The sequence below is a fragment of the Sardina pilchardus genome, chromosome 9, assembly GCF_963854185.1.
Source record: "Sardina pilchardus chromosome 9, fSarPil1.1, whole genome shotgun sequence".
Taxonomy (NCBI): Eukaryota; Metazoa; Chordata; class Actinopteri; order Clupeiformes; family Clupeidae; genus Sardina; species Sardina pilchardus.
This window is the reverse complement of record NC_085002.1, coordinates 4,304,034-4,320,169: the sequence shown is the minus strand read 5'-3', so window position 1 is coordinate 4,320,169 and position 16,136 is coordinate 4,304,034. Positions and strand designations below refer to the sequence as shown.

The window sequence follows — 16,136 nt, the reverse complement described above, 5'->3', positions numbered from 1 at the left end:
AGAACGCACCGCCTGGATCATTGATTGGAACATTTACTTTTAAAGAAGTCCTCTACAATGTCTGCAGCAAGGAATCTGCATATCACCAGAGTTTATCAACTCTACAGTACAGTACCACATCGATGCAATGAAATAATGTTGACATTGAGGGGATAGTTGATTTATTTTCATGGTGTGCCCTAGGTTATAGCTATGGCCTGAAATGTATTTGTACTTGTGTGTGAAAAAAAAAACTACTTCCCAAATCACTTTTGAATTGATTTCCTCAGCATTTTAGGTCATATTGTAGAATGGTATGGCCATTATTTGAACTGTGAAAATAATAATAAAAGGGTTTTTGAACTTCAATGTCACTAATGCTGATTATTGATTGATTCATTTGAATTGAAATATTTGAAGTGTAACTGCACCCTAAAATATGTTTCTTGAGCTGTTGATTGATTGAAATTACTCATAAGTGGTGAACCACACTATTACCAGGGTTAATATTGACAAAAATCGTGTTTCCAGAGAAAAGTAACATTTTGTATTATTTTGTATTGGAGATATAGCTCTCCGCGCCTTCTACAGGTTGAAACATGCCATGGCATTTTGATCCAAAATTATGACGTAGTCCTGCACTTCTCTGGCGACTCTACTGTACGTCACCGGATCGTCACAAATTAGGAAAAAAACACCCCAACACCTGCTGCCCTGATTACCTGTGATAAGCCATGTCTGTAGCACTCATTCCCATTGAAATCCAGGGCTACCATGTCACAGATGCTGATCTAAAATCTTCAGTAGTTTGTAGCCATTTCATATGCATCTCAAACCTGCAGGTAAGGTCCTCACTTACCACCATATTATCAGGGCTGCACTGTGGGGCCACAGGGAGTAAGAGGGAGGTGTTGTAAGTGAGAAATCCAGGCTGCTGGAGGGCCCCAAAAAACATACTGTGTGCCCTTGGTGGTGTGCCTTGGTGTGTTTGCAATGGTTGCTGTCTCAACCATGGGTTCAATGACATACTGTAGCAACTCTATGATCTTTAAATGTGGATGTTTAGGTTTTACGAGGTTAGGTTCGCACGTAGCTACAGCAGTAATGGAGAGCACATATAGCTTTAAAGAGCTTTGCTGCGGCCAACTGTTGTCTGAAGTAACATAGGATAGAGTGTGTGTGCCATGTGGCTAAGAATGTCTCTTCCAGTGTGGAGACAACAGTCACACACACTTTACTTGGATATAGTCTACTCAAACTATTTACAGATGCACAGATATCAACAAAGTGTAAACTTCAGTTTAAGATTAAGGTTAACATCAGGGGTTGGATTTGGTTAAGGAGGTGTTTGGCAATTGATCAACAATAATTCTACACACTGATTTTTTTGTTTTTGCTACTGGGCTCCCTCAGTTGCAAAGGATTTGTATTTTACATAACTGCCATCAATACCATTCATGGCTAGTAGCACCCCTCACCCTTGGACACTTTACATGTGGAATTGTTTACTTACTGGATCAATTCTGATGAGCCTTGTCAACTACCAAGGTCATATTACATGATTAGTAGACTACTGTGCAGATACTGTAGGTTAAAGGTTACAGGCTATGGCCCAGAGAAGGCCTGAAAATTTGTCTCCACCAATTGGTCAAATGGTGTGTTGACACTGGGTGAGCCAGCTGCTTACTCACATAGCACACAGTGCTCTGTGTGTGTGTGTGTGTGTGTGTGTGTGTGTGTGTGTGTGCACCACCACGGCCACGTGTGATCAACATGAACTCCCAATTCCCTGACTGGACAAAGAGCATTAGGAGCTTTTTCAGCTTGGCAAACTAGTTCAATGCCATGGTTAACTCACTGAGGGTTCTTGAAATTGGACTAGATAATATAATCTAATCTTTGGTGTTGATCTGGATAAAACTTTCACTTTGTGTTGTTGAAAACTTTTGAGTTGGATACATTTGATCCAAAAAAATCAGGATTACTTTGATCCCAACAAAAAGCACAAAATATAATAAACATTCAAATTAGCCATATAATCTAACCTTTGTATCGTGTATTTGCACTTAAATTTAGTATGATTTAGAGATTAGATTTAGTTAAATGGTACAGTGATATGGGATGATTATGTATGATATTAGTATTGTTTGTATTTAATTGTTTGTTGTGGATAAGATTAGGGGTCTGACTGTTGAAAATAAACTCTTGCATCGCGACGGGCACTAACTTTGACATCATTGGTCCAGCCTCACCAATCAATACTTTCTGTTATGTAGTTCCATTTAGAAACACACCCTTCATGGCCAGGTTCTCAGCCTCATCCAGACGGTGCTGCAGGTCCTTTGACTGTGACCTCCAGGTTCTTCTTCATCCTCTCCAGGTGAGCACTGGTGTCCTGCTCCTTCTTCAGTTCCTCAGCCATCGTGGCAGCCTTAAGATTTACACTCATTTCACACAAAAATGTTACTTCTCCATGCCTCTTTTTGCTGTTACCTGTCTTTTTGTTAATTGATACTTTGTTTATTTGTTATCTTATTTTGTGATAGTTGTAGCCTATCAGGGCATTGCTGAAAAGGAGCTTAGAGCTCAGTCAAGTTCCCCTGCCTAAAGAATGATTGATGATGAAATGGAAAGATAGCCACGACTCATTATTTCCCAGAACACTGGGCGAGTTCTGTGTGTCTGTTAACTGTGACCATACTGTATCTTAGAGCTTAGGGGATCTACAGCAGGGCAAAGGCACCCCTTACAGAAATTTCAGGTTTCTGCTGAACAGTTGCCACAAATTTGCGGCAAGGTCATATCTTCACATGCAAATTCGGTTTCTGGCAAACAGTTACGGTTAAGGTTTTGGCAATGTTGCAGCAAATTTGCAGCAATGTCATATGCAAAGTTCATCAGAAGTTCCCTGGAAGTTTGCTATTATTGGCTAAGTGTAGTGACAAATCACTGGCGAACACATTTGCTAGGCCTACTAGTGGCAAAACTCATTGTTGCCAGAACCTGAAGTGTGCCTCCAGTGGCCAACATTGGCAAACTTCTGGCAATATTTTGTAGTGAACTCATTTGTTTCCCAAATCACCCACAAATCTGCCACATCTGCCGCTGCAAATCTGCCACAAACATTTCACTTTTGTAAGGGACATGGAGGAAGGTTGTCAAAGTTCTTATCACTTACAGTTTTTTAAATTCTAATATTGTTTTATGTTTTGCTGAATCCATCTCTGCTGGCTGTTGTAAAAAGTACATTTCACTGGTGTTGAAATAAATAAAGTTTTATCTTATCTTATCCATATCCTTAACATTGTCCATGGGGAAATTTGCATCTGCTGTAAAATGTGCCAGAGAGACTTTGACATTGCTTAAAAAGGTTTTAATGAAGTGTTTGTTATGTTCCTTCCATCACTCACCCTCAGTGCCATCAGGCTCAGCCTGCTCCTCTCTCTGCTTCAGCTTGAACTTCATGTTCCCATGATGCATCACAGCACCGGTAAGCTTGTACAGTATATGCCCAATTTCTCCTCACCAGTGAAACCCAAAATATCAATAACAGTCTATGGAGACAACATGAGTTCTTTACAGTGGTTATTGTATTGATTGATATAGCATGGTTCTGGTCATTAAATTCTAAGATCGCAATAGCAGTCTATGTGGACAAAGAGTTTCACATGAGTTATTTATCAAGTGTTGTGTCTTCAGTGCAGAATTATGAGTTTGGTTATGACACACTCAGATATCTTACATCTGTAATGAGTTCTTCCAAGTCATTGATACCCTTCACAGAAATTTCACCTCCGCTAACGATTGGAAAATCATATGGGTTGGTGGTGATGAGAAGGGCCTCTAAAATACGCACAAGAAGAATGGTGTTAAAATCATGCTAAATGATTTGTGATCAGTTAAAGCATACATTTCATGTACTTATAATTTGCTAAATGTCCTACCAATCAGCTCAGCCTTGTGTCCAGTGCAGAGCTGGTAGAAGATGTGGTAGCTCCTCTCAGCAGACAGCTGGAATGTCACTCTTGACTTCTCCAGCAGATCTGTGACATGACATTTTTGATAACTAAGTTTCTAAAATGATATTGAATTTACTTTAATAGTATGATGGTCACTTAGGTGACATGTCTCAATATCAGCAGAAGCCATTTTGCCAGTTGTGCCAAAATGGATTCTGAATTTACCCTGAAAGATTTGTGATGAAAGATTATTAAGATTGAGCAAATAATTAATTAAGTATTTCAGATGATTTTCTTGCCAATACTTACAAAACGGGAGGAGTTGTCATTCCTCCCAGTCTTGGCATTGCCATAGGCCTCCAGCAGAGGGTTGGCTGCAATGATCTGATCCTCTAGTGACCCCTGGAGAAGAAGTGAGGTCATTTAGTGAAGTTACTGTTTCCAAATAGTCTATATATGATCTGATGAGTCTGGATAATTCACATCCAACATTAAGAGGATATTCAGATTGTAATAAATGTAGAGGTCAGTACTGAATATGACAAATGGACCACTGAAATATGCTCCAGAAATACTTTAAAGCAAACATGAACTGATAGGCGTTATCAGAGATGGAGAAGATGTGGGGTGGAGCTTCAATTCTCTTCTTGCCCCTATAGCCTGCTACAACCTGAGCATCGTACACTGGGAGCCACTTGTAGGGGTTCACAGTGACGCAGAACAGCCCAGAGTACTGTAGGTCTGTGATAAAGACAAATCCTCAATTTTGTCATACTTGGGAGGATTCATGGCGAAGATCTCCTCTTTCACTGTGAGAGTCTGTAAAGTCAATGTATTCTCTTTTAAAAGTTGTTGGTTCAATTTTGAATTAATAGTACATAACTATTTTACACTCTCAAATGTGTAATAACTACAAGATAATAGCAGAGAGGGTTGCACTTCGAAGCAGGGAAAAGTTACTTTGTCCTCTATTTAATTACGTTAATTACTAATTCTAAAATAAAATGGAAAACAGTCAGCGCTAATTGGAAACTAATTGAAAATTGTTGAACTCTTTCCCCTTAATTGTAGTTGGAGATATTTCATAATATGTACAGTAAGATTGGATAGAAGAATGGAAAGCTAGTAGGCTCTATTTTACTCACCCAAGAGTCGAGTCCCTTGGTGTTCTTGGAGGAGCTGGGAGCTGCTGCGTGGGTTATATACTGTAGGTGTAGCAAGAGTTAAGGTCACCAGAGGGGGACCATCTCTACTTGGACATGGGTTTACTGCCGGAGGTCATGATTGTCTCAAACAGTGTTGCTATTTTTACACCAATGGGTATTGTTGTAGTAGGTCTGTATTGCTTGTTGACTTGTTATCCTTGGGATATGCCTGTTATCCTTGGGGTCAATTTTTTTTTGTTTAAATGGCAATGTTTAACATTATAAAATATATGGTTCACTCTTTCATGTCATGTTTCATGACTTTTCCTCATCTGAAGGGTACATTTGAAGGTGAAACATAAGATATGAATAGCCCATTTGAGACATCATATTATTGGTTTAATAGTATGAGAACACAATGTTATTATCATGATAATAGGATATTTTGGCAGGACTGTACAAGTCAAAAGGTGAAACAACAGCAAGCCTTTGGGCTGCTGACACTGGATGGGCAATATTGTAATTCCAGGATTCATAAAGGGATGGGATTGTTTTGTAGGACTTTGATGGTGGACCACTTGATGGTGGTTATTACACTCTTGTGGGTATCAATATGAATTATCATCATTTTCTGAGGGCTTATTTAGATGGGGTCAAATTGATCCCAAGGATAAAGCATGTCAGTAAGGTTTAAGAGTAACACAAGGGTTACATTGTTTCTGTAGTTATTTTTATTGACGTTCATTCCTTGTTAATTGTGTTAGTTATTTGGACTATGGAATGGCATTGTTTATTTTGGAAATGCTTTGAGTTGTTTGAAGCTGAGAAAACACAATGAAGGACATTGAGTAAGCCTACCACAACACATATTTCTGAATTGAAATCTTAAAAATAGCTTGAGTTCATTTGTGCTGTTGTCTGAGCAGGAGAATTTTCTTAAAAGTTACAAATAGACACAACAAAATGATTGCCACAAATGGCTTTCCCCATTTCTTTAACTTGCTATACTTCTTCCATGACGCTCTTTTCCAATAGACTAACTAAAAAAGACACCATGCCAATCTCTAGGTACAGTATTATGTGATGATGTGGGGCTATCTTAATTCCAAAGACCATGGGAACTCTATCAGGATGCATAGTATCCTGGATCCATGAAATAACTGGTCTTTAAAAATAAAAATCTGCCTCTATAGAAATGTAACATGGGGATATGTATATCTATGGCCACTGTATTTTAAGGAAGAACATTTATTTATTTTCCATGCATTATTCCTTCACAAAGAAAATGGGTTGGATTTTTCCTCATTTTTTAAATTAATGCATTAAGATCAATTACCTAAAGGTTATTTTTTATACCTCATTTTAGTCAACTTAAGCATGTGTATGTAAACGTGTGGCCACAACTGTACACCCAGGTGGTACAGACACTGTGGCCAGTTGCACCACAGCGCCCCCCCATGGCATGAGTTTAAACTTCAAAATGTATTCTTAGTTATTACCAGTTTGGGCACTGTTGTATGACTTCTGTGTTCTGGGAATAGATACCTTCTGGAAGGAACAAATCAAGGACTTGCTTTGATGTCCTTGCCCTTTGATGGCAGCTCCTTTGGACAGCTGTGAATACCTGTCACCGTGTGTGTGTGTGTGTGTGTGTGTGTGTGTGTGTGTGTGTCAAAGCTCCCGATGTTTTACCTAAGCTCCCAGAGTGTCTCTGTTCTCTCTAGTGATGCCACTGCAAGAGGAAGGAGGAGGGACACTGGTACATGTAAGTCATGATGACAGAACCATTTCATGTAGCAATACCATAAATGTTCTCCTCCTTGGACCAGGTCAACTTTAGAGATATACTGTAGTTTTAGGATATGGCTGTGAGCTGGGATAGTTGGCTTTTGAAAGGTACAGTAATAGTCATTGGGATAGCTGATAGTGGATGTCATTGCTATTGTTGTTCTATTTCAATAAACACATGCAAATAAACAGAACACATATCAAGTAAAGGGAAATTACTGAATTTAAGTTTTCACAGAAATTGCAATCAAGACTTTTGAGAAGGAAAAAAAAACAAAACAAAAAAACCAGCCAGGAACTAATGGATGCTAAAACACAGCCCTGACTTAGGATTTAAAACCACTGGCCAGTCACACAGGGGAGAACATTTTGTACATCCCAACATCTCACCATATTCTAGAACTGCAACACATTCCGTTGAGTCTTGAGGAGTGCTCATTGCATGATTTCAACTAAATAACTGATTATAGCATCAAATTAATTGTTTTTCATTAGTTTATTTTATGGCTTTTGTATAAGTATAAGTATAAGTATATACTTTTGACAACACAACTTAAAATTGTAGCTCTATGCTTTATTGTTGGAGGCGAGACATCTGCATCCAAATATAAATATATTTGTTACTCATAGTTTTCTCACAAATTCTCACAGAATTTTCAGTAAATCTAAACACATTTGTACATTTGCATACATCCCATATAATCTGTTTTAAGAGTGAGACTATAATAGACTCCTTCTTTGAATGTGATCCTTAGACATTTCCGAACTCTGGTCCAGGACTCCCAGACATTTCCAAGCATTTGAACTCTGAGCCAACAAAACATCGTCTTCTGTTTCTTTTCCCTCCACCAGAAAGATGATAGCAGCTCCCCTTCTGCCCAAAGCAAAGGGAGAAAAAGTCTCAAGATTCCGCCATGGTTACTCATGATGCCCATCAGGGTTTATTCACTCAATAAATATGTGCAACTCAATATGTTTGATGGACGGAGCTGGGATATATATATAGCGCCCTGGTTATCCCATGCCATTCTGTCTGAAAGGACACTGAATGCCATGCCACTGAGCTTTTGAGCCGTCTTGAAGTGCCCATGAGAGGCACATTTGGGTAGGCTACTGCTGCTTCAATTACACTAAAAACACTGATGATCATAACCATGATCATAATATGGGGACATATACTGAAATATACAATTCCTGATCCTCAGTGTCATACTGATTTTATACAATTCCTCTCACTTGTATTGCTTTCAGTCATGCCTGAGGCAATAATTATAAAGCATTTTATGAGACTTTGTTGTTTTGATAATGAATGTTTTCAATTTGTTCTTACTACAGTCACACAATTGAAAATCATTAGAAAAGACTAATAAAATGTGAACAGAGACCATATATGGCCTGCAAGACCACCCTGCATTGTTCAACCTGTATCAATTACAAGGAATCTTTTTCCAGAAATATCTGTCCTTTAAGATAGATTCATGGCTGCATTGTAAAGATACTTGGGCCAGTCCTTGGCCTCTCTGGAGATTGTCCTGTGATCCCATCCTGACAGATGTGTCTCACTGAGAGCCTTCGTCCGCAGTGTAAGGGCCGGGAGCCTATTATTATCCTGGCCAAGGCCAGACAAGACCCTGTGAACAGATGCATACTGGTCAGTCCCAACAAATGTCATTTGAGCAGATTGTACTGTTTATGGGTGTGACTGGAATTTGCCAATGTACTGTCTCAAACTAAATATAACTGCCAGGGAGACATGGACAACACACAATTTCCTACATTTCTAAGAAGATTATTTATTTCATTTCTCAGATCTGCACCTTCACACCCCCTGTATTGTCCTATTGTATTTCCTCAGGTTAACATGTTATCTGATAGTAGTTTCAAGGAACCTCACCTTAAAGGTGAACTATGCATGTTGTTTTCAGCTTAATTTATTGGAATGGTTATTTGACTTATTTTGGGTTGAATGATGGCTGTCTCGCTTCTCCTTATCGCCTATGAGCAGAAAAAACACGCTTGCAAGTTTGTGCCACCGGGAAGTCGCCAAAACGGCATAGTTCCCCTTTAAACAAAGTGAATAAAACCTCACCTGAAGCACAAACATAAACTAAAAGCATAATACTATTGGCCATCACTCTGTCCTGTCTCAAGAGGTCACTGTAAAGAAAAGAAGTGGACAAGAAAAGCCTTGCTGGATCATATACTCCAACAGCTGGGGTGTTGTAAAAGTTCCTTTAATGATTGAGTGTGTGTGTGTGTGTGTGTGTGTGTGTGTGTGTGTGTGAGTGTGAGTGTGAGTGTGAGTGTGAGTGTGAGTGTGAGTGTGAGTGTGTGTGTGAGTGTGAGTGTGAGTGTGTGTGTGTGTGTGTGTGTGTGTGTGTGTGTGTGTGTGAGTGTGAGTGTGAGTGTGAGTGTGTGTGTGTGTGTGTGTGTGTGTGTGTGTGTGAAAGGTCAGAGTGGGTGTAAGACAGTCTGTGTGTGTATATATGTGTCTGGTGACTATGTGTGTGTGCTGGGGTGTGTGTGGGGGGGTATTTTCTTGTTCCTGAACCGTTCCCCTTTGACTCCTACCTTGTGTGAGTTATTTGACCGTAGATGGAGAATGATAAACATTGCTATAGCCTGTAACCCAACTGGAACATTCCTAAGATGGCTGATTTGAAGGATGGAAGTGTGTGTCCTGCCATCATGTAGATTTAGGGTTGCAGCTGCCTCTGCCACTGGCACTTACTAATTGGCCTGGGCCCATGACCCTTACTTGGTTGTGTATTGTTCTTTTGTTTTTTTTGTTTGTTATTTTGTTATTGTTGTCTTTGTTGACTCGTCAGTATCAGCAGTATTACTATTGATAACAGTAGCAGTAGCACAGTAGAGGTAGGACCTACATAGAGGAGGTATTCAGACTATAAACTCACCATTGAGCTGAGACAAAAGGTGTTGTGATAGGTACTCTCTTGTTCCTTAAGGTCACCTACATCTCTTTGTGTACCTTTAGACCAAAAGGAGTGGGTTTTGAGTCAATTCTAACTTTCCAAATGTCAAATGCACCGATAGTCGCTCCTGTGGCAAAGTGTTACATAGACTCACAAGGACATAAAAAGATGAGAGAGGCTGAAAGACTAGATAGATCAATTACATTCAATTCTGGCACCTTTTTAGGGATTTGTCATCGTCTGAAAGTAGCACATATACTGAATATCACTGGCAAAGTGTGAGCGTACTATGTGGTCATCTAGACCCCCGCTAACCTAATATGGTTATCTTGGTAATGAGGCCTAGTCTTGCTAAATGCTTCTGAAAAGGGCACAGGAAGACATGCACCACTATTCCTAGGCTATTTTTGTCCACGTATAATATGGTCACCTTCAGGAAAATGCTATCATGCTAAATGTCTAACATGCTCTAAGATCTCGGGATTTACAGGAACACTGAGAAGTGATGACTTGGCAATCACATCAGAAGCATCAGAAGAAAGGTAGGCCAACAACACAATAGCTATCTGACACAATCATATACAGTTAATTACCAGCATTGTCTCTGGTCCCTTCGCCTTGAATACCATCATTCCAACCCCACCCCCGCCAAATTCTCGACCAACTTTTGTCTCTAAGTTGTAACATAGAACATGCACCTGCTACGTCTGGCAGCTGATTACATGATCAAATGTGGCTATAAAGGAGGAGGTGTTGACAGGGAGCTTTAACGTGCCAAAACCAAGCTCTAGTGATGACAGCTACTTAACATCTAAGTTTTGGTTAGAATAAACGCTACGCAGTAAATTAAGTTGAAATGAACCACAAATTAAAATGGCACAGGAGTAAAGGTTACATGTAGGAGTGTGTCTATAAAATCTGAATATCAAATTTTAACATCTTATAAAAACAATACTGTAAGCAGTACAAGCCATCCTTTTGATTGTACAACCATTGGTATCGTATTGTTCAGTATTTCTCAATTTAAAATTACCCAATGCCAAAGAAAATCTTCAGAAGCTTTGAAAACCAAGTGGACACAGGATAACATAATTAGTTAGCCCATCATATTAGGTTGCATTCAAATATAGAAAAGGCTAAGAAAACCAGTAACTGGAGCAGTCATTTCACCAAGTAGATATTACTAGCATTCTACTTTTCGACTAGTGGAGTTCAGTGCAGTGCAGGGGTTAGATTGAATTGCCCCTGTCATCATGCCGTACATGAAACGAATACACTGAAGTACAGTGAATAAATCCAAGGAGTTCAAGTGTGTGATCACACACATCTGATGGAATGTGAAGACAAAGCTGATGGGACAATGCTCCTCTGAATATCTCTTTCATGCTGGACCTGATCAATCATTTTCCTACAAATCCTCCCATTTATCCCCAAATATCCCAGAGGATACATATCCCCCCTTATAGCTCCATTATATAACATTAATAATAAACAAATACATGCAGTAAGCTAACCACTCCAAAGACCATCTCCAAAGGAACTCACCGTTGCACAAGAGCAGACCCGACATGGCCTGTGAGCCTTCTTGCCCACAGACGTCGTCCAGAACTATAAGGAAACCCTGCAGACAGAAAATGTCAGGGATTCATTATCAGTTGAGCTCACAGTGGGAGGCAGGAATAACAATGGCCATATCCCATTATTTGTTACAAAGGACATGTGAAGGCAGGCTTAGTTCTAAATGACTGTCCCCAAACTAGAAGTTGGTCATACATTTCTACCTTTTAGGACTAATGTTATTGTAGCACAAATGGATTAGCAAAATGAGCACCGGTGTCACAGATTTGATGCCTAGAAGCTCATTTATGACATATAATCTGTAAGTAACATTGGGAGAATGGATATACAGCAGGTCTACGTATGTTATTGCTGCAGATTATACATTATCTTCCCTTAGAAGAAATAACTGCATAACTTTAACAGTGCTAAAACGGCAGTTTTGGAGGAATTGTTTGCAGTCCTTAGGCAGAAAATGCAATGTTTTGGCAAAGACTTTGCATTGCACAAAGTAGGCCACTGCACTATAAATGCAATATTTTGGACATGAAAAATTACCAAAAATGAAAATGACCCATAAAAAAAAATATATATATATATAAACCAAGATATTAAAATAGAATGTAAAAACATTATAGAGAAAATATAAATATGTCTTGCATTACATACATTTTCACTCTTAAACATGTAGATAACACATGGCCCTCTATGAGCCCCAGTCACATCTACCCGTCAAGTGGATTCTCGTGTGTGTGTGATATGCTTTCACCTCATCACAAGGTGGCAGCAACACCTAAGAGTGAGAAGTTGGTAAGTGACTTGCCAGCGGAGACCCTATGCTTGAGACACACTTGTTAAGACCAGAGCAGCATGGCGTGAGCAGCAAGGTCACTGACACTCCCCCGAGTTCAAGTAGGCCTACATCGCTGTCATTTTAGACAGAGGTGGCGTCTAAGATTACTAAACATACAGAAGGAGTGGAGCATGTTGAGAAGTCACAGCTGAAGTGAATAAGACATCCAACAAGCAAAGGAGTCGATAATCTGTTTCACACAAGGTAGTGATAATATGACCTTATCGCCAGAGTCTAGGAGAGGTAATACTATACCGCATTTGGTGGCTAGATATAGAGAACTTGGGTGAGAACAATTATCAGTGGTCAACCATATTAACAGTTGCTTCAGCAATTTACAGAAGGATTCTCAAGACATCTCAATGTCCACTAGACTGTAGTAGCCTATGGTAATTGTCCTGTGTATGCATCCCTGGTTGTGTCCCCATTTGCCCTAAAGTCTATGTACCATGTATCTGCTATTAGCAGCCACTTAAAGAGGACACTGATGTTTGATGCAGAAAGTCTCACAACTATAAATATTCACCTTCTTCCACTGACTGCAGATGAGCAAAAGCTCTGGTTCCCAAACTCTGCCTGCTACCCCCTCAGAAAAATGAGAGAATAAATGCCCCTCTTTCCCATCCTGAGCGTCATACAGCATCAGATATACATATTTTTAAACATTGTGTTTAAACTTTCTGCTTAATATAATCAGTCAAAATGACATATTTTGTTATTCTAAACGTTTTATTTGATTTTATAAGAGCTTAGACTACGCACACTGGAAGCGAGCTGCGGATGAGACATTAAACCCAGGTCCCAACTCACCATAGTCATTAAAGATCCCATGGCGCTCATAGAGTCGGTCTTGGGAGTTCCCCGGGTGTCCTGGCTGAAGTCCCAAACTTCCTCTCATTCAGTCTGCCCCTCAAGTCATCGCCCCGTGGAAGTGGCTCATTGGCTCATTCCGTCACTCTCCACCTCACGCTGGTGTGTGACGAGCGCTCCCAGGTGCTACACATTGATGGTGGATAGTTAGGTTCCCCTTTCACTGTAGAGTGCTTAGGTGCCTTGGTAAAGCATAATAAACAAGTTGTTGTTGTTGTTGTTGTTGTTGTTGTGGTTGAAGCTGGTTGTTAGGGCCTCTAATTCTGTTTCTCTCACCCTCAACACAAACACACACACACACACACACACACACACACACACACACAGCTATTATAAATTAGCGCCCTATATTGGGATATAGGGTGCTATTATAAATTACTTGAGTCTGCCATCTACTGGTCATTTTAATGAACTGTTTTCCTTCACATAAATTCAATTATTTACAGTAGAGTGGATCTTTTTTAAAAACCTGACTTTTCCCAAATAGCTGCCAGGACAGTATTCAGTAATGAATATCTGAATTTGATGATGACATATTTTTTCATGAAAACCTCTACCTGTCAATCAATTAATCACTCAATTAAAATGTATTTGGCAGATTCAACATGTTTTTTGCAGACTTACTCTTCAAGTCAAGGTTTATTCTCGGACCTCCTCTGCATCTTGGTCTACTAGGTAACCTGAAAGAGAAAATAAACTTTATTCAAAAAGAAAATATAAAAAGAAATTGAAAATGCATAACTTATGTATACAAATACATCATTGAAGGTTATAAGCTAATACTTGTACTCTGCACAATGACAAAGTTGAATCTAATCTAATCTAATAAATAAAGGCTGAATGAATGAATGAATGAATGAACGAATGAATATATAGCATAAAAGATAGCTTTCAAATATACATTTGATGCAAAATAGATCAAACAGTTTTTCCTGCTTAAGAAGAGGCTAGTTGGTTTCAGTTGGTGCGCCACTGACAAGGCAAGGTTTTGTTTTCATATCACAGGGTGCTAAAAGTGCTTTTTATATCCCCAGGTAACAATCTTGTCACATTGATGTTGACAGTGACTCATAAACAGCGCACTTATAGAGGGGTTAACACACATTCCTAACCTACATTGTTGATTGTCCTGTTCAGACACTGTTGTAAATTCAAGTGGACATGGCTGAAAATAAAGTGCTTTCCATTAGTAAACTTTGAATGGGTCACAATTTTTTAAAAACTGGGCAGTAAGGCCCAATCAAATACTGCTGTGGGTTCTAGCAGTATGGTGGACACCCTCTTTAGCTGTGTTGAATATGTTGTTATGCTTGACTGCTAAAAGATCCAGTTACACTTTACTTGAAGGTACTGTATCTACATAAGAGGGCCAGAACATTGTCATGAACACGTCATTAACATTATAAACAAGTCATAAGCGTTTATGAGATAACGCTTCTGCCAATAAATGTCATTTGGGGTTTGTCATGATAATTTAGGGTTAGGGTTCATGTGTCACGACAGTGTCACATGTTTATGACAGTGTCATGTGTTTATGACCGTGTCATGTCACTCTTATTTAGATATCTTCAAGTAAAGTGTTACCAAAGATCCTTACCATACATGTGAGTTATGCTGTGGGTTACAATCATTGCACACATTTGAACACACACCATAAACCACAGGTTGGAAGACATTTAAGATAACGTCAGATTTGATCCACTTTCATACACACAGTGTCTGCTTTCACACCAGTTAAGACTTCAACTGCTTTTGTGCTTCATTTCTTTGGTCAAAGCATAATGGTCAATGATAAAAAATAAAATGTGTATTTTCTTACCTCCTCATAGTTGGTAAATGCCCAGATAAGAGTGCAGACCATCAGCATCATCATTTTTTTGTGCTTCATCTCAAATGCCATTTTGGCTTTGGTCTAGCTGCAGGAACCAACAAAAGGTAAATCAAAACAACTATGCAATTGGGAAGAGCACACAAATAGCAGATGTGTTTGTAAAGCTGCCTAGTCCCCATTCTCCAAGACAGACATAACAAACTGAAGTAACAGGTGCACACAGTCCTACAGTTGCTCACATACCTGATACAAGCACACACTTCACTTATGTTGCTCTCAGCATCACTACTGCAAGGGGTGAGAAGATGACACAACATGGCCTGGTTTTTGAGCAGTTGATTATACACTGCATTCATATAACACTAGGGTGAGATGGCAAACCTTGATTTGGCCATTCTTCAATGAAGTCCAGTTATGCACATGTCTCAAATGGCTTGAGCTTGGCTTGGCTACGAGAGAAGAAAATCACATTAAACAAAGACAACAGGAAACACTTAAGCCAATACCATCACACCCATAGATATATATACATACAGTAGGTGCAGCATGATCACACCGGTGTGACAGTAATGTTGGAAATGAAACACTCCAATCCAGGTTCTTTGAATTCAACATAGAATTTTAGAACCTTACAGTACATTGTTGTGGAACAGAATCTTCCGTTAGAATGTTCAAAACTCCCTTGCTGTAAATATTAAATCATACAATAATTTAATTATGAAAGTGGGCCTCAAGCTGACATGACATCACCTCAGAACAGTCAGTTCACATCACACAACTTTCCCAAGAACATTACTCTTTATCTTTGTCATAAGCACCGCTGACCCTTACAAAAACTTAAATAATGGCACAATGTTAAGATAACAATATGTTGACATAATGTATAACCACACAGAAAACAAAACGTGCCATTGGTTTTCTGCATGAAAGCAGACGCACACTATGCCACTTACGTGTGGTGGTGGCCTCACTGCTACTCTTGACACTATTCAAACAGTAGCAGCTGCTGAAGGGAGCGATGAGCTGATTAAAGTCATCAGGACCCAACTGAAGCATAAAGAGCCTGGGTGCTAGAGCTACATTTACACAATAACCCTCTCCAGTGTATTGACACCAAGATGGCCACGTGACTACAATCAACCAGGCTGCTATATTTGTATTTTTCCAAATAAGAATATTCGGCTGAGGAGGATGAGATCACATATCACATTTTTATCAAAC

At 39.4% G+C, this 16,136-nt stretch overlaps 2 long non-coding RNA genes across 4 annotated transcripts in view; one reads left to right on the top strand and one right to left on the bottom strand.

Annotated features, from left to right (window-relative positions):
* Nucleotides 1-3,414: 3,414 nt before the first annotated feature.
* LOC134092466 (uncharacterized) lies at nucleotides 3,415-7,854 on the top strand. Its single transcript, XR_009940238.1, has 3 exons — nucleotides 3,415-3,469; nucleotides 6,808-6,848; nucleotides 7,724-7,854. It is a non-coding gene; the product is annotated as an uncharacterized LOC134092466 (long non-coding RNA).
* Nucleotides 7,855-8,166: 312 nt separating this feature from the next.
* Nucleotides 8,167-16,136, bottom strand: part of LOC134092465 (uncharacterized) — an 11,758-nt gene continuing 3,788 nt past the window's right edge. The window contains exons 3-9 of one of the 3 annotated variants that reach the window (XR_009940236.1): nucleotides 15,297-15,364; nucleotides 15,159-15,203; nucleotides 14,904-15,000; nucleotides 13,709-13,764; nucleotides 13,025-13,266; nucleotides 11,350-11,425; nucleotides 8,167-8,502 (exon numbers count right to left, since the gene is read on the bottom strand). This is a non-coding gene — a long non-coding RNA (uncharacterized LOC134092465). Of the gene's footprint in view, nucleotides 8,503-9,792; nucleotides 9,861-11,349; nucleotides 11,426-13,024; nucleotides 13,267-13,708; nucleotides 13,765-14,903; nucleotides 15,001-15,158; nucleotides 15,204-15,296; nucleotides 15,365-16,136 lie in introns of those variants that run through there. The other 2 variants (XR_009940235.1, XR_009940237.1) reach the window with 2 other exon arrangements.